Source organism: Melozone crissalis, unplaced genomic scaffold (assembly GCF_028551555.1).
Source record: "Melozone crissalis strain CALT ecotype California unplaced genomic scaffold, PUWL_Pcris_2 ptg000066l_1, whole genome shotgun sequence".
Taxonomy (NCBI): domain Eukaryota; kingdom Metazoa; phylum Chordata; class Aves; order Passeriformes; family Passerellidae; genus Melozone; species Melozone crissalis.
Window position 1 is genome coordinate 2,175,596 of NW_026535844.1, and position 13,919 is coordinate 2,189,514.

General features: G+C 56.5%; 1 pseudogene; it reads right to left on the reverse strand.

The window, feature by feature from the left end:
- The window catches only part of LOC128945551 (uncharacterized), a 1,882,792-nt pseudogene that overhangs the window by 1,574,671 nt on the left and 294,202 nt on the right, over positions 1-13,919 (reverse strand).

Genomic DNA, 13,919 nt, shown 5'->3' on the forward strand with positions numbered 1-13,919 from the left:
AGTTGTTGCACTGACAGTGTGGGGTCACATGCTTTGACGCAGTGCCATTGCTCTCCTGCCTGCCACACTGCTGTTGCAGTTGAAGTCGTGGAGGAAGTGTCTGTGAAGACCGTTGGTCCTGGCTGCGGTCTGTCCTTGACCTTCGGTGGCATGTCCATGTTGACAATGGTCAGCAGCTGAGTCCAGGGTGGTCTGGAGGAGTAGGAGATTTCTCCTCCGAAGCCGGAGAGAGCAAGGGCCAGGTACTCCGATATTGCGGCTGGCTCCGTGGTCGGCTGCTTGCGAAACGGAAGGTGGATGCTTGTCGGCTCTGTCCCTAGGTGTTTCAAGGCGAGTCTCCTGCCTTTCATGATGAGGTTTGCGATGCATTCAATTCCCGGGGAAAATGCACGAGCGGGTCTTCTGAGGACCACCCATTGGATTGCTCGGGCATTTTCGGAAGGTCCTTGGACCAGTGCTCCCACTCCCCCCTTCGGTGTAAAGTGGACGTACAGCTCCAGTGGCATGGCTGGGTTCCACCTGGCAAGTGTGCCAGTGGCCATCTGGCTCTCGATGAAGTCGAGGGAGCTCGTTGCTTGCGGCATCAGCTCCTTGGGTTCCCAGGGGTGCTTTCCTTTCAGGAGGTCATATAGAGGGTCCATGACCTCGGGAGGAATCAGGACAATGTTGCGAAGCCACTGCAGCGATCCCACCAGGCGTTGCACGTCGTGGAGCGCCTTGACGTCTCGGTTGACCTTCATCTCGGGGGGTGTCACGTAGGAACGTGTGATCCCCACTCCCAGGAAGGTCATGCAGGGTCCTCTCTTGATCTTTGCGCTCGCAGTCTCGAAGCCGTTGGCCTGAAGGGTCTCCGTGATTGTGGACACCAGGTGATCCACTTGGCTTGTTGATGGTGCTGCGACCAGGATGTCGTCCATGTACTGGATGATGGTTGCGGTGGGGTAGGAGTGACGGACCGGCATCAGTGCTTTGTCCACGGTGATTTGGCATATGGTCGGGCTGTCGACCAGGCCTTGTGGAAGTACTCTCCATTGGAAGCGAAGGTTGGGCCGCTCGCCGTTTCGAAACGCCACGGAAAAGGCGAATTGTTCTCTGTCCTCAGGGTGCAGGGGTATTGAAAAGAAACAGTCCTTGATATCCAGCACTGCGCATGGCTGCCCTGCGGGGATGGCTGAGTTCGTGGGTAGCAGTGTCTGGACTGGACCCATGGGTCGGATCGTCTTGTTCACCTCTCTCAGGTCATGGACGAGACGATAGCCTTCTCTGGACCTTTTGGGGATCACAAATACAGGGGTGTTCCATAGGCTGGTGGAGGGTTCTATGTCACCCTTTTGCAGTTCGCGGTCGACCAGTTCCAGCAAGGCTGCCGCTCGAGGCTCTGTCAGGGGCCTCTTCTCAACCCATACAGGGTCTGATGATTTCCAAGTCAATTTGATTGGCAGCGGGGGGTGTACGGCAGTGGCCCTCATGATAAATTTGTAATCCGAAATCCGAGCATGGAAAGGACGTCCCTTCCTAACAGGGGTGGAGAATTCTGCAAAATATAGGGGTAGATTGCTACTGTCTGTTCTGGTCCCTTTTTCGTGTGAAGTGTTATATCCACCAGCTGGGTGCTTTTCCATGCCCGGGACTGCCCTCCCACTCCGTTCACTGGAGGGACTTCTTTGAATTGCCAATGCCCGGGCCAATGTGCTTGGGGAAAAATCGTGCAGTCTGATCCCGTGTCCGCCCAAAGCTGAAATCCTATGATGTGGGGATCCTGGCTGCCGTAAAGGTGGCACATCCCCCACACCATCAGGGGCTCCTTCCCTATTTTCATGGCCAAGGCCACCCAGGGATCCCGCTCTGAGGCGTCCCCTGCTGTTCCTGTGCCACCGGCGCGGCTTGTGGCGGTGGGGGGTGCGAGGGTATTGAGGGTGCTGCACAACTCTGCCATAGTATTGCTGGGGGGGATGCAAAGTTGACTGCTCCCTGTGGGGGCATAGAGTATGAGGGTCCCCTGCCCCACTGGGGGTTGCTGTAGGTGGGCCGCTGCATATTCCAGGTGGGAGGGGGCTGGATGCGGCCCGGCTGCCCCCTCCCTCTCCCGTTTCCCTGAAGCCTGGATCTGCATTCCTTAGCTAAATGCCCCTTCCTTCCACACACCCAGCACGGCCCCCTACCCCCCCCTTGGCGTGGTGAAGCAGCTGCTGATAGGCGCCTTGGCTGGGGGCAGTTTACTGCCAAGTGGCCTGCCTGGCCACACTTAAGGCACGCCATCACACTGGTTATTGCGGTGTGAACTGTTGCTTGGATGGGAGCTAGATGCTCCTCCTTTGCAACGTGCCTGATCATGGCAGCTAAATTAGACCCCTGTGGCAGTGACCTTAAAATGTCCTTGGTGGCTGAGTTGCATTGCTGGCGTAGGCACTCTGCCAGCACGGGACCCTTCGCCTCTGAGGGTAACGCAGAGGAATCTAATGCGGCCTGAAGCCTGTCCACAAACTGAGTGAAGCTCTCACTCTCACCCTGTTTTATGGAAGACCATGGCGATGGTCTGGCTACCACTTTGGAAGCATTACGGATGGCTTCTCGGGCAGCACGGGTTGTTGTCATAACCTCATGGGCCCGCAAGCCCTCAGCCTGTTGCTGGGGGGTGATCATAGTGGGGTCTGTGCCCATTAGCCTCTGTATGCTGGAGCCGTGCAGTGGATGGTCTGCCCCTGTTACCAGGGCTAGCTGTTTCATGCAATTATCCTCCCATTCTTGTTTAAAAACGATCATCCCTGCACCATCAAATATCATTCTACACATCTGCTTAATATCAAAGGGAAGCATATCGTCCCCACCAAAAAGGCCGTCAATGAGTGTGCAAACCATGGCAGAATTAATTCCCTTATCCGCAATCGCTTTAACAATTGCCTGCACATCTTTCGGATTGACTGGTGAATAAGTCCTTTGGTTTCCGCCTTCCCCCCCCGACACGGACCGGGAACACCAGTGTGGCAGACGGAGCCCATTCCGCGCAAGTCATTTTTATTTTCTGCCAGTTTGTAAGCAGGGTTCGGTCTTTCTCTGGTAACCCCTTCACTCAAGTGGGAGAGCTGTGGCTAGTAACCTTACATGCCACTGCTCTCTCTCTGTTAAAGCTAGAATCTGAGTCGGAACCCTCCGATCCGCTCTCGAGCTCAGAGCTCGAGTCCGAGTCCGAGCCGGAAGTCGAGTAACTAGATGCTTCCGGGCTGCTCTGCCTTTTCCTCGGGCTCCGACCCCGCCCCTTCCTGAGGGGGTCGGGCCGTTCCCTCCCCCTGGGGTCTTCCCGCCTCCTGCTGGGGGAGGTCCTTGCCCTATAAGGACTTAATTTGAATAGAAGGCTTTGATTGGTCCTGCGCGCCTCCGCGGGGGCCACCCCGTCTCCCCGCTCGCCCGCGCATGCGTTGTTAAGCAGCCTGACTGCATCTCCGCCCCCCGCCTCCTCCTTTCCGCCCTGACCACGCGGTACGGCGCCATTTTCAAACGCATATGATGGGGGGGTGTTCTTATCGATCCCTACGGGGTCCGACAATCTGGCCGCGTTCCGCGCCTCCTCTGCGAGCCCCCGCCAGAACGCCCGCGTGTGTTCCTCCCCCCTCCGATGGTGAGTCCGCTCGCTGAGGGGGATCTGGCGTTCGCGCCTCCGCGCCCGTCCGGATCAAAACCCTCCGCGGTTTGTGTCGCCGCGCCCACCCCCAACTGCGGCACGGCTAATAAACAAGTTCAGGCGGCTGTCCAGGTTTCTTGCTCTTGTCGAGCTTTTTGCAGAGCCTGGACAACTCTGCCCCACGATTTTAGGGTTTTCCCTGAGCCCGAGGACATGGTGTCCTCCGCCAGAGCTTTTGTACAATTATCCCACACGTCCGAATGTAGGACGTCCACAGGGCTTTCTATAGCCCCAAGCTTAATCAGTCTCGGCAATGCGAGAGATAAATCTCTAAGTTTACATTCTATACCCCATTGTGCATGCATTTCTGTTACGACCTTTGCTATGGCTTCCATGGTCCACGCTGGTCCGGAGGCGTCCCTCCCGCTGTGATCAGGCCTGCTGCCACAGCCGTCATCCTCTGTCCAGGAGAATCCCCAAACCCCAGGCGTTGCAGCTTTCCCGGGTCTCGGCACCAGTTGTTGCCTTCTGCGAGGCAAGGTGACCTGGTTCTGAGGAAACGACACGGCGACCCACTCCCCAGGGTCGCTCGGGCCAAGAACACGCTAACACCAACGTGGTGGACGGTTCAAAGGTGTTTATTACTTCTTCTCGTGGGGTTTTATAGTCTAAGGGGTTCTCTACGTCAAAAGGGGTCTGTCCTTATTATCTATGGTTAGTAAGGAATGGAAAACTACTGGGTAAGGAATGGAAAGTTACTAGCACTACTGTTAGTGGGGCCACACTCCTAGGGTAATCTCTTATCTTAAGGGAACAGGGGGTCCTGCCTTTCCGTGACATCGCGTAATCTTCCGAAGCGCCTGTCCCTATCTACCACAGCCCGGCTCCCCTCACCCGGCCGCATGGCTTCCCCTCCCGCACCCAGCCCGCAGCCGGGCAGGGCAGCTCTGAACCTTTCACCCACAGGAACCAAGAGAGCTTCCCCTGGGAGTTCTCTGCTTTTAACCCCCTGTGTGCTCAGAGGTGAATCCATGTCCTCAGGGGCCACACCAGGGGCCAATATTCAAATCTGAGTACTGATTGGTTTGACCACAGCATCCCAAAAAACGCACTTCCTTTTCAAACCAGGACAGCGGGACCAAGGGATCCGAACAGAAAATCCTGAACAAGCTCAGTAACCCAAAAATCGGGGTTAAATGTGAAATAAGCGGCTTTGATTGGCTGGTCCAGCACAGCCCGCGCCTCTCCATCCCCGCCCCCACCTGCCCAGCGCCTCAAGGTTCCCCCTGCCCAAAAAACCCCCAGCCCGGGGCTGCAGCGTCCCGGAAAGGCCTCAGCTAATGGCAGCGCAGGCAGGCGGTGGCTTAGCCAATGAGAGCTCGGGGCGTTGGATTGCCTCATCAGTTGCCGGGCAGAGCCCGTGGCCCATCGCTCCCCAGAAGCGGCGGCAGCCAATGAGAGCGCGCGGCGCTGCCGAGCCCGCCCTGCTCCGGACTGGCGCTCCCAGCGCAGCGCGGCTGCTTTGGGGCTGCTGCTCCCTGCCCGGCCCCGGCCATGGGGCGAGGGGCGGCAGCTGGGGCCCTGCTGGTGGCACTGGTGGTGCTGGGAGCCCCCCCGGCTGCGGGCGCGGATCTCTCGGGTGAGCGGGGGGCGGGAGGCACTGGGACAGGGGGGGAGAAGGGGGAAAAGGGGGGAAGGGGGGAGCCCGGAATGGAGGGGGAGGAGGAGGGGACCGCCAAAGGGAGAGTGGGGTGGGAGGAGGGGTGGGGGGAGGGGAGGGAGGGGTGGGAGAGGGTGAAGAAGGGGGGAAAAGGGGACGGGATGACCCCAAAACTGAGCCCGAGGGGGCCGGAGATTGGGCAATTTGTGGGGAAATGGGGCCATAAAAGTGATTTGGGAATGGCTGGATGTCGGAGGGGAGAGGATGTGGAAGGGGAAATGGGGGAAGGGCGGCAAAGAGGAAGCGGCAGGGGGGGCAGGAGCGTCCCGTGGCGGCCGTGGGGCTCAGGGGGTGCGGAGTGGGGATCCGGGGTGGGCCCCGGAGCTCTGGGGGTGCTGCTTGGGGGTGCTGAGGGGGGCACATCCCTGAGCTGTGTGCTGCACTCACAGGGGTGTTCCAGTGGATGCATAAGGCCGATTGTCTCTTCATTAACGACACTGAGAAGGTGAGGTTGGTGGTGAGGTTCATCTACAACCGGGAGCAGTTCCTGACGTTCGACAGCGACGTTGGGCACTTTGTGGGGTTCACCCCCTTAGGGGAGAAGAATATCAAGAAGTAGAACAGCGACCCAGCTATAATGGAGTTCATGTGGGCTCACGTGGACAGGTGCTGGCACAACTACGACTATTACACCCCGATCACTGTGGAGCGCCGAGGTGAGCGTGGGGCAGAGCGTGTCCCCTTGGGCCCTGCCCTCCCAATGACCCTGGAGCCCCTCAAAACCTCCCCAAGAATCGCCCCAGAGCCCTCAGCCCTCCTTGTGCCCATCCCCGGGGCCTTCTGTTCCCCCCATTCCCTCCCAGTGCCCCCCAGTGCTCCCTCCCGTGTCAAAGGAGGGAGACCAGGACACCAGATGGTCATCAACAGGTCCCATTTATTGAAGAAAGCATCAGACACTTATACAGCAGGTAATAAGCTTATGAATATTCATAAGCCAAGTGATCTTTTGGTTAAACTTACCATAAGTAAGCCAAGTGATCTTTTGGTTAAACTATACCATCAACTCTTCCTCATTCCTTTGGGCCTACGTTCTCTATTTCTTACGTCTCTCTGTACACTCGTTATCATACTCAGCTAGGCCCAAGGACACGCTATCTTGCAGGTGCAGGACTTGGAATTAGCCACGGCCTTGTACTTTTCCATTCTCTAGTCAGCTAAATTCCCAACAGACACCCTGCCTGCAAAAAAGGGCCTCTGCCCTAGTTAGGACATTTTTACCAAATTGATTCGGCTGTGTGCCCTCTCCTCAAGCCACTCTTTGACAAAACTCTCCACACTCCCGCGTCCATTTCAGCGACGCATTAAGCTGACGATTCTCAGCCAATGAGATCGCGTACCGCTGATGACTCATCTGTTCCTTGGTAGATCCCCAGTGCCGAGTGCCCCGCGCTGGACGCTGCCGCCCAGTGCCGCGCACTTCATTCCCAGTTCCTCCCAGTGCCACCACAGCCCCTCCCAGTCCTTCCCAGTCTCATCCCTGCTCCCCAAGTCAATTCCCAGTCTATTCCCAGTTGCCCCCAGTCCATTCCCAGTCCCTCTCCAGCCCACCCCAGCCCTCCCTTCTCTCTCCCAGTGCCCCCCAGCTGATCCCAGTGTGTCCCCGCTCTCTCTCTGTCCCAGTGCCCCCCAGCGTGTCCATCTCGCTGGTGCCCCCCTCGAGCTCCCAGCCCGGCCCCGGCCGCCTGCTCTGCTCCGTGATGGATTTCTACCCTGCTGCCATCCAGGTCAGGTGGTTCCAGGGCCAGCAGGAGCTCTCGGAGCACGTGGTGGCCACCGACGTGGTCCCCTATGGGGACTGGACCTACCAGCTGCTGGTGCTGCTGGAAACGCCGCCCCGGCACGGGCTGAGCTACAGCTGCCAGGTGGAGCACGTCAACCTGGAGCAGCCCCTGAGGCGGCACTGGGGTACGGGGGAGCCCCTGGGGGCGCTGACAGAGCCACTGGGCTGTGCTGGGAGCCACTGGGAGGGAGCTGGACAGAGCCGGGCTGGAGCTGGGAGAGGGGCTGGGGGCTGGGCAAGGGTTTGGGGGATGCTGGGGAGGATGGGATGAGGATGGGGGGGTCCTGGTGGGCACTGGGAAGGAGTTTGGGGGCGCTTTGTGTGACTGGGAGGGATCGCAGTGAGCCCGGAGGGGCTGGAAGGAGATCGGCGATGGCAAAGCGGGGCTCGCCATGAGCTAGGTTGTGCTGGGCACAGCCTGGGAGGGCTCTGGCTGAGTCCTGCTGGGGCTGCCAAGGGACTGCGAGAGGCTTTGGGGGTCCTGGGGCGCTGGGGGCACCTGGGAGGGGGCTGTGAGATGCTGAGAGGGACGGGAGGGGCTTTGGTGGCTCCTGGCCAGGACAAAAAGGGATTGGGGGAGGTTTCAGGGGGTCCTGGCTGGGCTGGGGGCCACAGGGAGGGCGCTGGGAGGGGCTCGGGGTGTCGGTGAGAGGTTTTGGGGCTGCTGAGCCCTGCGGACCCCCCAGAGATGCCGCCGGACGCCGCCTGCAGCAAGATGCTGACGGGCATCGGGGGCTTCGTCTTGGGCTTGGTCTTCCTGGCGCTGGGGCTCGGCTTCTCCCTGCGCAAGAAGGTCAGGGCGGGTGCCGGGGGTGGCGTCCCCGCCGTGGCGGAGCGTGTGCGCTCCCGCCGGGGCCCCCAGCCCGGTGTCACCCCCTTTTCTCTGCCCACAGAGCTCCTGAGCCGGCGGCGGCCGCAGCCCCTCCCCATGGGCTCGGGCCCGGCCGGGACCACCCGCTCCGTCCCCGCTCCGCCGATTTTGGGGGGTCCCGTGTCCCCCCCAGCCCCGCTGGCGCTCTGTCCCCGCCCAGTTCCTGCTCCCAGTGCTCCCAGTAAAGCTTCCCAGTTGGCCCCGGGGCCGTTTATTGGGGGGCGATGGGGAGGGATTTGGGAAAAGGGAGGGGGACAAAGGGAGGCTTGGGAGAGTCTGTCCGAATTTTCCCTCATCTGCCTCACGATTGTCATTTGAGGACCACTGAAGAGAAGAGCCCCGCTCCCCGTCTCCTCTGTAGGAGAAAGTCACATGCCACAAGACCCAGAGACCCCAGAGCACAGTGTTCAGTTACTGTTTTCACAGCTGTTGTTTGCTGTAGCCTACACTGAGCCCAAGGAGAAGAAGAAGGGAGCACCGTGCCCTTTTTGCAACAACAGCCTTGGGAGCTGTCCCACCTCTCAGCCTGGCTGGACTTCTCCTGAGTTTCAGGTGGTCCCCCCACAGAAGACCCTCACCTGTTTTACAACCACCATGACAGACAGACTGAGATGTAAGGAGCCTCTCCATCAAGGACCGAGACATGGAACCCCCATGTGAAAAGGCCCCTCTGCTCCTTCCAAGGACTGGGACTGAAACCCCCAGCCCGGGGCAGGTGTGTGGGGGAGGCAAGCTGACCAAAGCGAGATGTTTGCCTGCAGGTTGTGACCGCTGGACCAAGAAGACAATGGCTCTCATTTACTGCTGAGAGCATGGACTACCTGTTACATCTATTCCTTATTGTATCTGTTTCCCCTCCCTTCCAATTTCCAATGGAGTTATCATAATAAAAAACCTCTGAGTTAGCGAGAGACTTCGAGATCTCCCTGACATAACAGTGGATCCTCGACTGGACTGGACCAAAGGACTTTGTCTCTACGTTTGACAGCTCTATCCCCTCTTTCTTTCTCTCTCTCTTTTGTCTCTCTCTTCCCCGGTCTTTTTCTTTCTCTTAATCCCTCTATCACATTTTGCTGTGGTCATTCAATAAAGGTGCATTTGTTTTGATTATCATTGCAAACCCCTTTGTACTGTGTCGGTTCTTTTTGCACCCTGAGATCAAATCCATGAACCATCACAAAACCCATCCGTGAGGACGGATTGTGACACCCCCCGAGGACCCCTCCTCAAATTCCCCTCCAAAGCCCCCCCAGCACCCCCCCGCTAAAACCTCCTCAAGTTCCCCCCAGACCCTCCCCAAATCCCCCCCAAACATCCTCAAGACCCCTCCCCAAATTCCCCTCACGACCCCTCCAGGACCCCTCACCTGTCCCTGCGCCTCCTCAGCAGCTCCCGGAGCCCCCCCGTCCTCTCCCAGCACCTCCCCCGCTCTCTCCAGCGCCTCCCGCAGGCCCCGCCCGAGCCCGGGGCGGCTCCCGGGGGTCCCTGAGGGGGTCCCGGGGGGCGGGGGGGGGAGGGGGCGCCCGCTCCATGCCCGGCCCTGGGGTCAAGGGGCGCTGCTTTGGGCTCAGCTCTGATTGGCTGGTACACGCGGGGAGGGCGGGAGTTGGTGACGGGAGACGCCCGGTGATTGGTTGGTTTCGTAGACGGCGTGGTGATTGACAGGAGATGGGCAGGGGAAGCAGGCTTTGCTGAAGGCAGGCGCGCGGTGACTAGTTGGATGAAGGCAAAGAAGGCGGGAATTGCTGAGAGGAGACCCGCGGTGATTGGTTGGTTTGGGGCAGGGTGCACCGTGATTTGTTAACTTAGGAGATGAAGGGCAGTGATTGGATGGTTTGGGGCGGGGCACGTCACTACTGACTGGGAAAAGTCACGGATTTCTAAGGGACATTCCCAGTTTTTTGGGGAAAAAGTCAGATTTTTAAGGAAAAATTCCCGTGTTTTGCAGGAGAAACATTGACGGATTTTTTGACCCCTATGACCCCAAATAACCTAAATAACCCCAAAACACTCGAAATAAACCCCAAAGAACCTCCAAAAAACCCTAAACAATACCAGAAAATGCCCCAAATAACCCCAAAAAAACAAACAAAAAAAACCAAATTAAACTCAAAATTTCCCCAATTATTTCAAGTACTCCTAAAAAAACCCATATACAATAACATAAACGCCAACAACCCCAAGTAATTCCAAAAAAAAAACCAAATAAACCCAAACAAACCCAAATACTTCCAAATAAACACAAATATTTCCAAATAACCCCAAATAAACAGAAATGAACCAAGTAAAACCCAAGAGAAACCCCAATTAGTCCATAAGTAACCCCAAATAAACCCCAAACAAACCCTAATTAAACCCAAAGAAACCCCAAGGAACCCCAGTTCCTCCCGTCCCCACCACAAAACAGATCCCAACCAATCAGAACGCGCGGCACTGATGATGTTCCACTTGCTGGGCACAAACTCATAGCACTGGCCCCGCTCAGCGATTTTCAGCCAATCAGCGCCCGGACCGACTCTGACTCATCACTTGCCGGGCACACACCAAGGCCTCTCACTGCGGTAAATACTCAGAGATCACGCGGGGTAATTTCCAGCCAATCAGAGCGTGTCTCGCTGGTGACTCATCAGTTGCCAGCAGCAGAATTTGGGGAGAGGGGGAAAGGTGACCCTGGGGATGGGCTGGGGACCCCGAATTAATCCAAAATGGGGTAGGGACCCCAAAACGGAGCAGGAGGGGCCTGGAGCCCCCAAAACCAAACACGGGGGAGGGGACTGGGGGAATGATCAGAAAGGGGAGGGAGAGCGGGGAAAAGAGGGTCGGGACCCCAAAATTGAGCTGGAAAGGGGATGGGACCCCCAAATTGAGGTGGGAGGGGAATGGGACCGCCAAATTAAGCTGGGAGGGGTATGAGATCCCAAAACTGAGCTGGGAGAGGGATGGGACACCCTAAATTGAGCTGGGATGGGGGTGGGACCCCAAACAGGATGAAGCCAATTTTGTTCCTAGGATATGTAAATGAGTTTATGGATATGCAAAGAGTCTATGAATATGCAACAGGCTGATGTCATGGGAGACAAGGACCAAGGAGCAAAGGTTGTTATGGCTACCAAGACCCCCCAGTTATTTTCAGGGACAACCCTATAATTATTCTGGCTTGATTACATCAGCCTGTTGCATATTCATAGACCCTCATGCATAACCATACTCATTTACATATTTCATGAAGTATTTTATATGGCCCATCCTTTGATTACTACTACTACTACTACTAATAATAATAATAAAAATAATTTGAAATTAAAGGGCTCTCAGGAAAAGATATGGGAGTAGAAATAACAGTTCTTTATTAGGAAAAACTAAAAATACAAATGCAGTAGTACAAACAAAAAAACAACATTGACAGAGTCAGAATCCTCTTGGAATCCAGTGAAAAAGGTTGATCCCTTGGAATCCAGTGGGAAAGGGCTGATCCCCTGGGAATCCAGTGGAAAACAGCTGATCCCCTTAGAATTCAGTGGGAAATACCTTGATCCTCGAGGAATTCAGTGAAAAATGAGGCTGATCCTTTGGAATCCAGTAGGAATAGGGCTGATCCTTTGGGAATCCATTTCTTACCACCCAAAGACAAGGCAAAGGCAGAGCCGTGGAGTTTTTATAGGCTATCTGAAGGGTGGAGTTGGGGTTTGGGTCAGGGGAGGAGTTCTTAGCAACACAAGAAGGGTGACATTAAATTCCTGCCTCTTAGCAACAGCAGCACTCCACACAGAAAACGTCCTCAAATCCTAAATTCCCTCTAAAACAACTGAGAAATTATGGAACTTCAGATATATTCAATCAATTTCCTTCATTTAACCCAGGTTTCGGTGTTTTTAAAGGATGAAGGTGAAGCAGAGGAAAATTAAGGCCAAACCAAAAAGGCGAAGCAGCCAGGTGTGTTCCCAACATGGATCACAGGGAATGTGAGTGACCAGGGCTGTGCCCAAAGTGCCTCCTCCAGTGGGGGATGGAGCTGGAGCAGCGCACGAAGCTCTGCCCGCACTCGGGGCACTCGCAGGGCTTCCCTTACCGGTCCTCCGTTGGTGTTGGGTCAAGTGAGAGCTGCTGGAGAAGCTCTTCCCACACTGGGGACACTCGTAGGGCCTCTCCCCAGTGTGGATGCGCCGGTGGGTGATGAGGGTGGAGTTGTGCTTGAATCCCTTCCCGCAGTCTGGGCAGCGGAAGGGCCTCTCCTCTGTGTGAATCCGATAGTGCTGGAGGAGAATGGAGCTGTTCTGAAACCTCTTCCTGCATTTATCACACTCGTAGGGCCTCTCCCCAGTGTGGATGCGCCGGTGGGTGATGAGGGTGGAGTTATCCTTGAATCCCTTCCCGCAGTCGGGGCATTGGAAGGGCTTCTCCTCTCTGTGACTCTGATAGTGCCGGAGGAGATGGGTGCTGGTCTTAAACCTCTTCCCACACTTGGAACACTCGTAGGGTCTCTCCCCAGTGTGGGTCCTCTGGTGCTGGATCAGGCTGGAGCTCTCTCTGAAGCACATCTCACACTGGGAACACTTGTACGGCCTTTCTCCAGTGTGGATCCTCTGGTGCCTGATCAGGCTGGAGCTCAGGCTGAAGCTCTTCCCACACTCCCCACATTCATGGGGCTTCTCCCCAGTGTGGATCCTCTGGTGCGTGGTCAGGTGGGAGCTCCGGCTGAAGCTCTTCCCACACTCCCCACACTCATAGGGCTTCTCCCCAGTGTGGATCCTCTGGTGCACATTCAGTTCGGAGTTCCACCTGAAGCTCTTCCCACACTCCCCACACGTGTGGGGCTTCTCCCCATCATGGAGCTGCTCATGGAGCACGAGCTCCGAGCTCTGGCTCCATCTCCGGCCGCCTTCCCGGCCCAGGCTGGCTCTTTCCCCCTCAGATCCCCGCCAGCTCTGTTTGCAGCCCCTCCTCGTGCGGCATCTCCGGGGCTTTTCCTCCCCGTTGGCTTCCTGCGCCGTGGAGCCGCTCAAAACGGCCTCTTCCACCAGGTTCTGCCGCGGGCATTTGTCCTCCCTGCTCTCCATGCTCAGCTCCTGCTCTGGGGGAAGAAGGACAAGGACAGGATGGGATTTGCCTCCGTGCCACAGGCAAGGGCAAGGAAATCCCCCAGGCCTGAGCTGCAGCTGGGGCTGTGCTGGGCTGGGAGATGGAGCAGCACAGAGGGGAAAGGGGCACTGCCTTCCTCCTGACCTGCCTCAGTGTCCCGGGGCATCTTCCTCTTCCTCGCAGCCTCCCAGGCCTTGGCAATGGGAAATCCTGGTTTGGGGAAAACAAGGGATGAGAGCATTTGTAGGAGCACTGCGGGATAGGACGGTCGGGACAGACGGAGATGAGAGATCTCTGCAGCCAGGTCATGGAACTTGCAGTTTATTGCAAAGGGCCTGGGTGCAGGGCCCTGCTTGGAGCTGCCAGGCACAGCACGGGGCAGGCCCGAGAGAAGAGAGGGATAGAGAGGATGAGAGGGCAAAAGACTAAGACAGGCAAGAGCATAACAGAGTAACATTCCCATTACAACACAATAAATTTTCTTCTGCATTGAATATTCTATTTCTCACTAACCAATCTAGTACAAGATACAAATCCTAGAGCATTTACATACAGCCTGTAAGAATCATTACATCACCATACTGTGTTACATTTTACACCCTAAAAACTCCTCTTTGGACCCCTTCTGCTGAGCTACTAGGGTCTGGATCTGCCTGCAAACAGAGGGAATTGTTTCATCAAAAGGGGATTACCTTCAGTCGGGCCACACCATTGTTTTCAAGTTATTCACTAACTGAGGTATCTCAGAGCTTGCTTTCATTTCAATCCTCCTTATACTTTCTATATTCCCACAATCCTTTGCAAGACAATCATATTTGTAAGGCTTTCCTGTTTCACATCCCCCAACACA